This window comes from Hylobates moloch, unplaced genomic scaffold, assembly GCF_009828535.3.
Source record: "Hylobates moloch isolate HMO894 unplaced genomic scaffold, HMol_V3 SCAFFOLD_14, whole genome shotgun sequence".
Lineage (NCBI taxonomy): Eukaryota > Metazoa > Chordata > Mammalia > Primates > Hylobatidae > Hylobates > Hylobates moloch.
The window spans coordinates 48,581,697-48,596,615 of NW_026652289.1; the positions used below are offsets into that span (position 1 = coordinate 48,581,697).

The window sequence follows — 14,919 nt, forward strand, 5'->3', positions numbered from 1 at the left end:
AGGGGCACATGGCTGTAATTCCAACTACTGGGGAGGCTGAGGCAGGAGAATTGCTTAAACCCGGAAGACAGAGGTTGCAGTGAGCCGACATTGAGCCACTGTGCTCCAGCCTGGGTGACAGAGCGAGACTCTGTCCCCAAAAAACAAAACAAAACAAAAAACATCTGAAATCCAGAATCTGAAACTTTTTGAGCACCAAAATTCCACTCTTGATCTCATGTGATGGGTCTCAGTCAAAACACAGCCAAATCTTTGTTAGATGCATAAAATTGTTTTAAAATTTATATAACATTACCTCAGCTTTTGTGTATAAGGTGTATATGAAACATAAATGAATTTCATGTTTACACTTGAGTTTCATCTCCAAGTTATCTCACTATGTATATGCAAATATTCCAAAATCTGAAAACATCTGAAATCTAAAACCCTTCTGTTCTCAAGCATTTTAGATGAGGGGCACTCAATCTGTACCATGACTTGGCCATGATTATACACATAGTGAGTTGCAGAGCCAGAACTTGAACCCACACCTGTCTGACTCCAAGTCCAGCTTTCTTTCCAGTGTATCCCAGTTATCCCCAAGGATGATTTAGCCTATTTGCAGGTTCACAGAATCGTTAACTGAATGATCACTCTGGTCAAGATTAATGCAGTTGTCTTCCCAATGTTCCTGCCCCCTTTTTCTGCACAGAGCTGTATCAGAACATGGCATCCTTGTCTGTCCCATCCAGTGGTTGTGGTGATCAATGTCATATTCTATTAGGACCCCATCCTCTTGGCCACAGTTTACTGGTGTGTGAAGCTACATTGTTGGCTGTATTGTAACTCTGGCAGAGCTGTAGACTTGCCTATCCCACTGGTGTTAGACTTGGCCATGTGAATTACTCTGGCAGCAGCTTTAAGAGTTAGCCCATGGTTTCCTGTGTCTTCTCTTTTCATCTGCCATGAGACCAAAATGCTCCAGTTGTAAATTACTTCTTCCCAAGTAAAGTTCCCAACATGGAGCCAAGCCACAGCCAACCCACAATGGACATGAAGCACCTGCAAGAGGTAAACTCTGTTGTTGTAAGGTACTGAGATGTAGGAACTGTTTGTTACTACAGCATAACCCAGCCTATCCTGACTGATGCCCAGGGGAATTGATATTCTCCCAAGCTGGGTTAAGAAAGCCCTGGTCTGGAAATTTTAAACCTAAGGACCAAGAAAATTAATTTATTTGGGTGACTGAAGATGTTACATAAAACTCAGGTGACTGCCATATTTTCATGGACTGAGGAGGAGAGGACACCAGTGTAGAATTAAACAGATGAAACTGATGCCCAGACAGAAGCAGAAACAGGGAGTAGATGGAGAAGCCTTAGAGGTGATGATGACAGCAGTTCTTAGAGTAAATTGCATCTTGGTTCTTACTGTGCCTTCGTTGTCTTACTCTCTCTGGATTCTCTAAACCTTCAAGAGACTATGCCTTATTTTTTAAACCAGTGTAAGTTGTATTAAATAATTTCTGTATTTTGCAATTAGAACCCTAACCTATATATCTAACTTTACAGATGAGACACTAGTCATGGAGAATGGGTGGGACCTGCCCATGTTCTCAGCACCCCTTTTGATAGCAGCAAGATTCACTTGACATAGCCCAGTGCACGATCTTCATTCAGCCAGAGGCAGCAGGAGGTATATGGGGGATGCTTAGGGTTTACCTGCTGCTGGGAACTCCCATGATCCTCCAGGCTGATTCCTAGCCAGGTATCTCAGCTGTCGGAATTTGAAGGGAGAAATAACAAGCTTGCAGAAAGCCTAGACTATCAAGACACTAAAGCATGGAATCATAAAATGGGAATTGCCCCCCAGGATTTTGTTTTCCTGTTTTTCTAAACATTTAAAAAACACAGCCAGGCACAGTGGCTCACGCCTGTAATCCCAGCACTTTGGGAGGCTGAGGCGGGCAGATCACGAGGTCAGGAGATCGAGACCACCCTGGCTAACAGGGTGCAACCCTGTCTCTACTAAAAATACAAAAAATTAGCCGGGCGTGATTGCAGGCGCCTGTAATCCCAGCTGCTCGGGAGGCTGAGGCAGGAGAATGGCCTGAACCCAGGAGGCGGAGCTTGCAGTGAGCCGAGATTGTGCAACTGCACTCCAGCCTGGGTGACAGAGAGAGTTTCCGTCAAAAAAAAAAAAAAATATATATATATATATATATATATTCATAATACCAAAACCTAAGTCATTTAGAAAAGTACAGTGAAGAAAGTAAAAACTCTCCTGAAATCCCATCACTCAGAAAGAAAGGCTGTTAATATGCTAGTGATTATTCATCCAGATATTTCTCTCTGTCTATATGTATAAGCACATATAAATAGATTCAACGTTATGCAAATGGAATCATACAAGTATGTGGTTTTGAAATTTTCTTTTTTCACTTAACAATATGTTATAAATATCTTCTATGTCAGTAAGTACAGAATTATATTGTCATTTTTAACACCTATTTGGTATTCCACCCTATGGATGCACTTATTCTCGCATGCTGTCATGGGATTCCATTCAGTACGCAACATTGCATAACAGCTGAGAGTGTGGTCTCTGCAGCTACCACACCTTGCTTTAAATCCTAGTCCTCAATTTTCCAGCTGTAAGACCTTGGGAAAGTTGCTTGCCTCTCTGCGTGTTTTGTCTTCTGCAGAATGGAGATAATAGTACTTTCTTACTCAGTGTTTCTGTTTTGTTTTGTTCTGATGATTAAACAAGTTAATACACAGGAAGTGTTTAGAATAATGCCTGCATCAGCCCAGCACTGTGGCTCATGCCAGTAATCCCAGCCCTTTGGGAGGCCAATCTAGGAGGATCGCTTGAGCTTAAGAGCTTGAGACCAGCCCAGGCAACATGGCAAAACCATGTCTCTACTAAAAATAAACAAACAAAACAAAACAAAACAAAAATTAGCCAGACGTGGTAGCATGCACCTGTAGTCCCAGCTACTTGGGAAGTTGAGGTGGAAGGATCGCTTGAGTCCAAGAGATCCAAGCTGCAGTAAACTGAGATCACACCACTGTACTCCAGCCTGGATGACAGAGGGAGACCCTGTCTCAAAAACAAAGAATAAAAAAGAATAATGCCTGCATCACACATCATAGTAAGTCTCATTGCATAGTATTATGATTTAATTATATTTCAATAACTAATCCCCTATTGACAGATATTTGGGTTGTTTCCAATTTTCTACTATTCTAAATTATTTCTGCAAAGCCACAAACATCTGCTATGTATATTTTGTCCACTTGTCTAATGATGTCTTTACATAAGTTCTTGAAAATGAATTTGCTTGTACATAAAGTATTCAATTTGATATTTGTCCTCAAACTGCTTTCTAGAAATATTGTACTAAATTACATTCTCATAAACACTGAGAGAGAATGCCCATTTTTCCAGACCCTTCGGCAGCACTGAATTTGTTCAATATTTTAAAATTTGCCAGCTAGTAGGTAAAAAGTACAACTTCCTGAATTTTTTATTTGCATTTATTTCACTGCTAGAGAGGACAGTTTTTTTTTCTCTTGTTTGGGACATTTATATTTCTTTTTTTGTGAACTGGCTGCTCATCTCTTTTATTCTTTGTTCTATTGTGGTGATCATCTTTTTTAAAAAATGATTATAAGCGTTCTTTGTAAGATATCTACATTAAAATGTTGCTGTTATGTTAGGGCTGCCAGATTAAAATGCAGGACATCAAGTTAAATTTGACTTTCGGACAAATGATGAATGGGACATAATCATACTAAAAAATTATTCATAGTCTATCTGAAATTTAAATTCAACCAGGTTTATATCTCTGTTTGTTAAACTTAGTAACCCCATCTCATATGGATAGAAAATATTTTTCCAGTTTGTTGTTTATTTTTGAATTCTGTTTACGGTGTCTTTTTCCATGAAGACGTTTCTTTGGATCTTTTATAATCATATATATCAGTCTTTTCCTTTATGGTTTTATGATATATTTAGAAAGGCTTTCAGAATTCTAGGTTTATGACGACTTTTATATATATATTCATCTAATTATTTTTTGACTTCAGTTTTATATGTTCAATTTATGATGGATCTGGAGTTTGTTTTGGTCTGGGCAACTAGGTAGAAAATGAGATCCCCACACTTTCACTAATGACTATCTAGTTATTCCAATATCATTTATTTAAACATCTATCTATCTGGGCCAGGCACGGTGACTCACGCCTGTCATCCCAGCACTTTGGGAGGCAGAGGTGGGTAGATCACCTGAAGTCAGGAGTTCAAGACCAGCCTGGCCAACATGGTGAAACCCTGTATCTAACAAAAATTTGCCAGGTGTGGTGGTGCACGCCTGTAATCCCGACTACTTGGGAGGCTGAGGAAGGAGAACTGCTTGAACACAGGAGGCAGAGGGTTGCAGTGATCCGAGATCGTGCCATTGCACTCCAGCCTGGGCAACAAGAGCAAAACTCCATCTCAAAAATAAAATAAAATAAAATAAAAACTATCTATCTGATTAACATGAAGTGCCACCTTAAACACCACTGTTTCTCATGTACTTCTAATTCTGGGCTCTTCATCCCATTCCATTGAACAGTCATGTCTGGACCAGTAATGTGCTGGTTTTTGCTTTGTGACAGAGGCGGTGTCGTGTGATGGGGTTGAAGCATATAGATGCATAGTTTTTGCAGGCAGAACACCTGCATCAAACCTCTGATCCCCTACTCCTACTTGTGTGACCTTGGGTGTGATACTTACACTTTTGGGCTTCCATTTCCTATCTGAAAATGGCAGCAGTATCAGTACCTGCATCATAGGGTTGTTGTGATGAATAAAATGCATTAATCCACGTAGAGCACTTCCTTAAATAGTAAGCACTCAAACAATGTATTTTATTTATTCATGTATTCATTTATGCATGCAAGCATTTCTTCATTTTAATATCCAGCAGGGCTAACTTCCCTTATGCTCTTCGTTATCAACATTTTGTTGCCTGTTCTCTTTATTATTCCACATGACACTGAGAATCATGTCAAGTTAAAAAGAAAATTCTACCTGGAATTTGATAGAGATGTCATTTAATTGACAGATAAAGAGGACATGATGGGATTACAATGTTTACTTCTTCTTGTCCAAGAATAAGGCGTGTGTCATAATAGATTCAAGTCTTCTCTAGTCCCCCAGTAGAGAAGGTTGTTTTTGCGTTTTGTTTTTTTTTTCACACTTCAGGATAAGTTTATTTTTCCTAGCTGCGGTGGCTTGGCTATTAGTGAGAATGGGACTTTTTATTTGCCTTTCAAAATGGTTAGTAAGTGCACAAGAACACTGTTAATTTGGTATGTTTATTTTGTAGCCTGCCAATTCCTTGGAAAGGCTGTTATTTCAACAATCTTCAGTTCGCACTTTCCAACTACACAATCACATCCGCTGCAAATAGTAATCATTTTTCTCACGCTTCACATATATATAATATATATACATATATACACACATATAGAATATACATTTTTTAACAAAGGCACAACTTCAGTATTTTTACACCTTATTTCCTTCTCTTGTCTAATTGCATTGACCAGACGTCCCAAACCGGCCCCCTGCTTTTGCCCCTAACTTTAATGGAAATGTTAGGCTTACTATTAAGCAAACTGCAGGAGAAGGCTTTGAGAGGGTTTTATTGTCGTTGTTGTTTGGGGGGATTGTTTTTTTTAACTGTAAAGGGAATATCTGAAGAAAATGCATTTGAAGAGCATATTGGAACAGCCCAGATTGGTTTGTGCGCCTGCAAGGAGCTCTTGGGCCCCCTCCCCTCGCTGCCAACGCTCTGCCCCGGGGGCTGAAGTTTCTCTCTGCGTTTCCGCTTGAACGGCGTCCAGCTGCCTCGCCTTTAAAATGCCAGGGCGGCCGCGGCTCCGCTCAGAGCCCCCTCTCGGCTGCTGGCCCGGGCTCGCCCGCGCCGCCGGGGCTCTGACTCAGCCGCAGCCCGGCCGCTCCCGCCGAGCCGGGCCTGGGCAGCGCCCCCCGGGCCCCGCGCGCCCGCGCCCCCGGCACCGGGAAACGGCGTAGCCAGCGATCCGCGGTCGCCCTGGGCTCGGCGCCGGCCCAGCCAGGACCCTGGGAGCGCACGGGACGGGCCTCGCCAGGTAAGGACCGCGGGAGCATCCCGGGACCCGCCGCCGCGGCGCCTGCGGGGCCAGCATCGTCGGTGCCGCCGGGGCGTCGCGCGGGTCACCGGCCGCAGGCGGAGGATCTGCTCGCTGAATTCGGGCCGAGCCCTGCCGCAGCCGGGAGGGGACCCGCGTGGACACTGGGACCGATCCCCTCCTCGGCGGCACAGCGCCCCGGGTGCGCCTCGGTCGGCGGGGAGGGCCGGACCCACGCGGCAGGTGACAGTAGCCTCGGGAGCCGCACGGGCGCCGCGTCGCAGCGGCCGGAGTTCCACTGCGGGGCTCGGGGCTCAGAAACCCGGAGAGTGTGGTGCTGTGCTCAGGCACCCTCGCTGTTCTGAGCCTCACCTCCCCATTCGGGGATCCTCGGCCTCTCTGCCATTGAGGGGTTTGGGGAGTGTGAGTTGAAACTGAATCAAAGTTACAAAGTCCTTCTCGTCAAGTTCAGTGCCTAGAATTCCGTCTCCTGTGGCTGACAGTCACATAGAACAGATTTTTTCTCAATGTAACTGGTGAAGGTCAGCACGGATGTAACTTCTGGGAAAAGTTCTGTTGGTGGCAGCCTTTCTAAAGAAATGTCAAGTCTCCGTTGTATTTTGTTCTCATCTGTGGCAAAATCCCTAATCCACGCTTTCATATATTTTTCCGTGTCAGTGGAGACGTGGAGAATGATCCTGGGTTCTAATGTTTTGGGGAATGTATTATGGAGCCGAATTTGGTAAGAGTCTCCATGCCCGCAGCAAAAGTTCTGGAAAGGAACCTGTTAGAAAATCCAAGCTGATGCACCTCTTCACCAGGTGTGCAATAGGGCCACAGTGGCCTGTCAGGATGTGGCTCGGGACCCAGGAAAAAAGCTCCATCGAAGCCTGTGCTGCCTTCGTGGGGAGAAGTCCCATTCTAACCCACTCGTGCATCCACCGGCAGGTTCTTCTCAGTCCTCCTCTGATTCTAATCAGAGGATTCGAGTTTCTGGATTAACACTGTGATACAATCTTACCCTTTTCCATAAAATATATATCCAGTGAACTAGGGGATCTAGTTCCGAGGGTCTGGAGTTGAAGTCTTCTATACTTCCCTCACCCTCATTAAGCCACATCTTGAGAGGAGCTGTAATAATCTGATCTGTGGTCTTTGCGAACCTGCAAAGTGTGTTTAAGACCTCATAAAGCCAAACATTCAAGGCTTTAAAGGTGATTTATAGATTAGATTTTGATTAAGGCTACCTTTTCAGGGATGGCTCAGCATAAGATACGTACCAGCTTTGAGGAGGCATTAGGGAGGAAAAGCAAAACCTTACGTCCTTGGGAAAACTGTTCTGAAACTAATGACTTTACATTTGTCCAAAAGAGAAATTATAGGTAAGCTGTTTATTTATTCTGTGTAATCATTGCATTCATATATTCTTGTTTCAAAGGATTAATTTCCCAATCAGTTTTCCCAGTAATACTATTTATGATTTTTGAACAGCATGCAAGTAATGAATGCATAGAGTATAATGTGTCTCTAACCCAAATACATGTGGAAAATTATAGCAAATTTCTCGCCATTACATGTTTAAGATGCAGATTTAAAATAAAGTTATGGCAGAATAGGAGTTGTTTAAAAAATAATATGAACTTTAATTGGCCTGAAAAAAAAAAAACTAGCTCAACTAGAAGTTCAATTGCTGCTTGCTTATAAATTGTGATTTACAGAATTGCGTGTATCTTTCCAGTTTCTTTCCTTACAGGGTTAATGAAAGAGGCAGCCATTCTGAATATACTGCCTTGCTAGTTAATCTTTCTCCAACAAATATTTACACTACCAGGGCACACTATTATAGCACAGACTCAAAATCTGCAACCCTAAAGTAGTTTGTGAGTAGTATTGCCCAAATTCAATACTGTTTTCATGACTTAAATAGAAAATGAAATGATATCAAGGAAAATGTCCTTAAAGTATCCTGTCTTGCCATAATAGAAAGAACAGTGTTTATAAAACTGACATGGTTCCAAGACTGAGGTTAATGCTCCTAATAAGTTCTGATGTAGAAGAAGACCATAATGACTCTGAATTTTGGCATTGAAGGCTCTGGAACCGGTCCGTGTCTGCAAATTTTTTAGATAGCTTAAGTTTGCTATTAAAACTGACAACATTTAGAACTGTTTGGGATGGAAATATTTCTTTCTTTTTTTTTTTTTTTTTTGAGATGGAGTTTCACTCTTGTTGCCCAGGCTGGAGTGCAATGGCACGATCTCGGCTCACCACAACCTCCGCCTCCCAGGTTCAAGCGGTTCTCCTGCCTCAGCCTCCCGAGTAGCTGGGATTATAGGCATGTGCCACCATGCCCGGCTAATTTTTGTATTTTTAGTAGAGACGGTGTTTGTCCATGTTGGCCAGGCTGGTCTCGAACTCCCGACCTCAGGTGATCCACCCGCCTCGGCCTCCCAAAGTGCTAGGATTACAGGCTTGAGCCACCGCACCCGGCTGGGATGGAAATATTTCTAAAGCACATTACATGCTTCCTACAATCAGAGAGTCAGCGAATGGGAATTTGTGTGTTTCCTGACAACTCAAGATCAGCACTGTGAATATCAGTTGCCTTGTGGACAGCAGGGGAGAAGAACACTGGCATTTGTGGGGGACAGATCAGTGTTTAGTCCTGGCTCTGCCACTAAGTCAGATGACCTTAAGCAAGCCACCTTTTTGTCTTCAGTTCTTATTTGTAAAACCCCAGAATCATCAATACCTAAAAGTCAGTTCCATTTATTAAGCACTTAGTATATACTAAGCATTTTATATATTCCATCATTTAATTCTCAGGTTTATTATCCCCATTTTCCTGACAAGGAAATTAATGATCAGAGAAGCAACTTCAATTACCCAAGGTTAAATGAGGTAGGAAAACTGGGATTCTGAGTAGGGGTCACCTGGTTTTGAAGCCTGCGTTCTTCTCACCTATGTTGAACGTATGGTATGGGGTTGCTCAGAGAAAAATATCTTTGATATAAAGTGAGCACTCAAAAACATGTAGCTACACTTAACTTATGATGACCAGTTGCACTGAGTGAGGATAAAGCGAGATAAGTTATGTTTTGGGCCTGCAGTGTGGCCCCTCTGGAAGTCACCACAGCTGTGTCAGTTATCCCCTGGAACCTCCATGCCTCTGAGACTCAGCTTCCCCGTTTATGATTTAGGGAAGCATTGCCTTCCTTGCTGGATTGCTGTGGGACTCGTAGTTGATGTATGTGACAGCCTGGCACCTAATAGGTGTTTCACAAACAGTCCTTGTAAACCATTCCCTTCCATACTCTGTTCCTTTTGCTTCATCATGGGCCTCAGTGCTCTGTAGATTTCTGTAATCTACACATCCTCAAACACATGCCTCTAGGGCTGGACATTCCCAAAAGGGTCCCTGCTGTGCCCCAGTGACTTGATGCTTCAAGTCCCCCCAGGTGAAGGCCCCTGGGAAAACACACTCAGAGGGAAACGTAGGAAAACAGTATCATGGATGGGAAGGATTAGGTTGGGATCCCTAACCCCAGAATCCCAGCCCATCACTCACCCCTAGAGCCACAGGCTTCTAAGAGGCCCCTGCAGCACAGAGGCTTCTACACACATGAGCATCCTCTGGTGTTTCTGTGGCTGTGACCTCAGGCCCCTTTGCTGGTGCCCTGACTGCTTGCCAGCCCAGTTCTGCTTTTAGCCCTCACTCAAGGTCCAGTCTGAAAGCAGAACAAGTGCCTCCCTGATCCTCTACTCAGGGCCACATCATCACCCTGGCCCTCAAGTTGTTACGACTCATGTGGCAAGGACAGGCCCAGACAGGGACCTTTCTCATTTAAACTAGAGCCCTCAGATTTTCCTGTTGACAGAAAATGTGACCCTGGGGTCTCAGTAAATGACCTCAAGGCACAGATTTCATATTCAATACGAAGTTTATGCTCTGTCTTTATGGGAATTTTGTATCCTTCCTCTAAAAGATCTGACTCCTAGTGCCCTTGTCCCATTAGAATCCCACAGACCCCAAAATTGCATTCTATCCCTGTCCTTAGGATGGTGTGATGGAAAAGAGCTGAGTTCCCCTGAGACTGGAGTAGGGTCAGAAAGACAGGGAATTGAGGCTGGGCACAGTGGCTCAGCACTTTCAGAGGCCAAAGCAAGAGAATCGCTTGAAGCCAGGAGTTTGAGACCAGCCTAGGCAACAGAGTGAGACCTTATCTCCACAGAAAAAATTTTAAAAATTAGCCAGGCATGGTGGTATGCCTGTAGTCCCAGCTACTTGGGAAGCTGAGGCAGGAGGATCACTTGAGCCCAGGAGTTCAAGGCTGCAGTGAACTGTGATTGCACCACTATACTCCAGCCTGGACAACATAGTGAGACCCTGTCTCTACCGAATTAAAAACAAAAATCAAAAACAGAAAGAAAGGGAACTATGCTGCCACTCCTGCAACCCAGCCTGGTGGCAGAGGTGGGTAATCGAAATACAATGTTCTTTCCATAGACATGAATCTCCATGCCCAGGTGGTTACCACGAGTTGACCAGAGGTAGCAGGCATACTGACACCTGTTTGTTATTTAGAGGCTGATATTATTAATAGCTGACAAGTGGCCTGACACTGCATGGCCTTTATCATCACATCCAGTTCCCTCCGGATACCCTGACTTCTTGGCTCAGACAGAGCTCCCTGTGTTCTAGAAAACTGCAAATAAATGGCATACATTTGTCACACCTCCCTCTCTTGCCTAGAGCAGACATTGCTAATCAATCATGATATTCTTTCCCATGGAGCCAGAACGAGGCCTCAGAATCCTTTTCTACAACTGCCTGGAGTTGGCTTAAGAAATGGTATCTAGTTATGTACTGTAGACAATGGGGAGACATTGAGGAGTTTTAAGCCAGGAGAGTAATATGGTGGCAAAACTCCTGAAAGTGTTTCCCTAATGTACCTTTCTTTCTCTCCTTACCCTTTCCGCTGCCTCTCCTGTAAGTCATAGGAACATCTATAGAAATGACCCCTGTGCAGGCAAACCTGCCCCAAGATTCCCCACATCAGTTGCAGGCTATCTGGATGCTAGACATGAGAGAACATGTCTGTGCCCAGGTTGGGCTGCCTGCATCGAATCAGGTATGACTTGTATGACCAGGACATCAAAAACAATGAGACTTTAGAGTTGGTTCATTTGTATGTGAGAGGGCATAGTCTAGGCTGGCACAGCAATGAGGCTCCATGCACGGGAACAGCCACAAGTCTCAGGTCCCTGGAGGGCATGGGAGGGCATCCTCTCCATCCAGAGTAGGCTGTTCAGCTCCCAAGATGACCCTTCTATTGGAAGATAAGTCTGGTGCCCTCTACGATAGCTGATGTTTCAGAGGGGTGCACTTTTTCACTAGGTCAATTGACTTGACAAATTGCCATTATAGATTCAGCTCCCAAGAAGTGACCTGGGTTCCATCAGCATTAATGGAATGGCAGAATTGTTCAGTGACAGTCAAAGCGTGTTCCCTTTCCCTGGGCCCCAGTTAAAATGTTAATATATTCATTCTCAGTGTCTGCAGAAGAATAGAGAAAAGTTGCTTACCTTTAGGAAACTAAACTATGAAATCCTGCCTCTCCCTGGTGGCCACATTTCCATGTGAACAAGGAAATTATTGTTAATCAATATGCATGCCCGGTGAAATCTAACTCTCCTAAAATGTGTCTTCTTGTTCAGCAGTTTTTCTGGTTTCTGAGGATACTCCTCAGAAAGATAATGGGTTTGTATGTTAGTGTGAGGAGGGTGGATTTGAGTGTTCCAAGGGTCAGATCTCAACCTATGATTAAATTCCTGCCTTACCACTCCCACCCTCCACCCTCCCCAGGAGCACCCAACGCCTGCAATTCAGAAGAGGCGTTCTTCATCTGTGATTCCAAGGAGGGGACTTCTGCCTCCACTGGAGACCAGCAACAAAGCCTTTTACTTTAACCCTTTGACTATTCACACAAGACAAAAGGCACCCCTCTTAGGGGTGCAACCATGCACCTCAGAAGCATAGTTGATGGGGATGGGGGACAATTTAAGGAAGCTCCATGTGGAATGTTGCTAAGGTGGTGGAAGGATGGGGAAGGGAGAGATCTAGTCATCAATACCTTAGCAGTTGGACTCACCAATTATGGATCCTTGGAGATATTCTCTTAGGGGAGCATAGGGACCTCCTGGTGTCACATTCACCTGACCTGGCTTCAAATCTTCACTCCACCACTTCCAGCTGCGAGACCACAGACACATCACCCCACTTCTTTGAGCCTCGATTTTCTCATGGGTAAAATGGAAAGAGGAATATTGACCTCCTAAGTTTTAAGACAGGCTGACAGAGGAGACTATATGAAATTAACTAGTACTGTGCTTGTCACACAGCAGGCCTGGGAAAATGTATGTGACATCTGAATCCGACTGTGAGGACAAACCTTTCAGTGTAAGTGGGCAGCAGAGAAAAGACCAAAGAACCAACTGTAAGTCTCATTGTAAAATGCAGATTCAGGGACCCAACTTCAGACCCCTGAACTGGAACTTCCTGGCAAAGAGCTGGTAACAGACATTTTTAAACAAACTCTATGAGAGATTATTAGGCACGATAAACATTAGAGTCTAAAATCTGAGAATCACTGACCCAGCTTGGGCAAATTAGCACAGTTTGCATACTTGCTTGACTCAAACTCCAAATCCCCCAAAGTCCACAGTTCATTTTGCCTGGGCAGAAAAATGAATGCCCTCTTTCTCCTTCTAAACATAGAGAGACACACATTAACTCCCACAACGGGTTTCACACAAGGGCACTTCATAATTTCCTGCTTCCACCAATGTCATGACGCAGTCGGCTGTCAGCACTGCCAGTAGCCAAAGCTTCCCTGTCTACGCTCACGTGGCTCCTATCTTCATCATACCAGCCCTGGAAAATCACAAAAGGATAAACAGCAAAGCCCAGATCTGATGCCAGGGTGACTTTTAACCATGACTCTTCCACAACAAAAGTCCATAATTACTCCAATTTCAATCTATACACTAGGAAGTTTCCCTCTATTCTTATTTGATCTGATAGTATTGTTTCCACTTTTATACAAATTGAACTTTGGAATTTCAGAAAATTTGCTTCTTTGGAGGACAAAGATTTTAGTAGCTTAACAGCTGAGTCCTTTGAATTCAGAGCAAGAAACGTTTACCATGTATTTTTTAAATGTACTTTTTGGGGAGAAAATGTTTTTCTCATTGTACAAGTTATAGATGTGCTAGGTGGAAGTTTTGGAATACTGAAAATTATAAAAGAAGAAAATAAAAACTACCTATGATCTCAGACACATAATTACCATGTTAGTATTTCCTCCAGTTTTGTCTCCCTGGTGTTTTTCTGGTGGTGGTGTTGATTTGATTTTCATTACAAAAGTGGAATCTGTGAGAATGACACCTAATAAATTGTGTTCATGAGGCTTGTGGCGTTGGGGGTTGTCCATCAGTAGCATGGGGCCTGGCCAGGGAAGATCTTGGAGAGAATGGAGTTTGATGAGGCTTTGAACAACGGACAGATTTGGGCAGAGAGGTAGGCAGGTGGCATTTCACAGGGAGAGGGTGGTGGCAGAAAGGGGTGGGAAGGGTGAGAGCCTCAGAGTGGTTTTTTTTTTTTTAATATTAATGCCATTTATTTCTGAATTTTGAAGTTACAAGTAGTTGTATTTTTTCTTTTTTTATTATTATTATACTTTAGGTTTCAGGGTACATGCGCACAATGTGCAGGTTTGTTACATATGTATCCATGTGCCGTGTCCACAAGTTCCTTGATAATCAATCCATGAAGAGGTGGAGTCCATGCCCCCGTCCTTGAAACTGAGTGGGCCTCTGTGGCTGCCTCAATGTATAAAATGAGGTGGAAGTGATGTTGCATGACTTCAAGCCTGGGATAGAAAAGGCCACATGGCTTCTGCCAGGCTTTCTTGGGACACGTGCTCTGGGAGCCTTGGGCCACCATATCAGGAGCCAGCTGTCCCAACCAGGATCTGAAGACACAATACAGGTCCACGCAAGAGTTGCCCAGCTGAACCCAGTCACCCTCCAGATTTGTAAGCAAAATAAATGATTGTTAGTGATTTATGAATAAAGAACCATCTCTTCGGGAACAGTATTTACATCAGTCTCGATGTAAACACAAGCTTGCTACTGGCAATGTGCCCGGTGAGGCTGATTGGGGCAGAACCTAGCAGTCTTGATGCCTGCAGCACTGAGAGGTATCAGAGGCCCCAAACTGTTCAGCTATGAGCTGTTGCCCATAGAGGGATTGCATGATCATGATAGCCGCTGGTGTTAGTCTTACCATCCCTCTGTGTAGGTGCTGTCTTCAGTGCATTCTGCAAAGTCATGCCTCTGATCCTCACACCAACTCTGTGAGGCTGGCACCCTAATCCTCACCCCTATTTTACCCATGAGAAGTCTGAGGCACAAAGAGGTGAATGAATTCACCCAAGTCATGTTGCTGATAAATGGGATTTGGGCTGGGAAAACCCAAGGACTAGCTCCAGGCCCGACTCTCAATCCTTACACTCGGTTCCAGCTCAGTGGAGGCTGTTGGAATGCACATGAGATGATGAGATTGTGTACGTGATAGTGCTTTACATGGTTTAAGGTGCCGACGGTGTTAGGGGGCTGAACTTGCCCTTCTCTGTGGGAAGGATCTAGCCCACAGGGTCACAGACCATCAGCATCAGCATCCCCAGGAGACTTATTGGAAACACAATTCCAA

At 44.0% G+C, this 14,919-nt stretch overlaps 1 protein-coding gene across 3 annotated transcripts in view; it reads left to right on the forward strand.

The window, feature by feature from the left end:
• The window catches only part of CTXND1 (cortexin domain containing 1), a 194,844-nt gene that overhangs the window by 130,175 nt on the left and 49,750 nt on the right, over positions 1–14,919 (forward strand). Inside the window, exon 1 of one of the 3 annotated variants that reach the window (XM_032175149.2) lies at positions 5,899–6,146. The exons of the other annotated variants lie outside the window; for them this stretch is intronic. The gene's annotated coding sequence lies outside the window, so the exon portion shown is untranslated. Of the gene's footprint in view, positions 1–5,898; positions 6,147–14,919 lie in introns of those variants that run through there. 3 annotated transcript variants of the gene reach the window in all.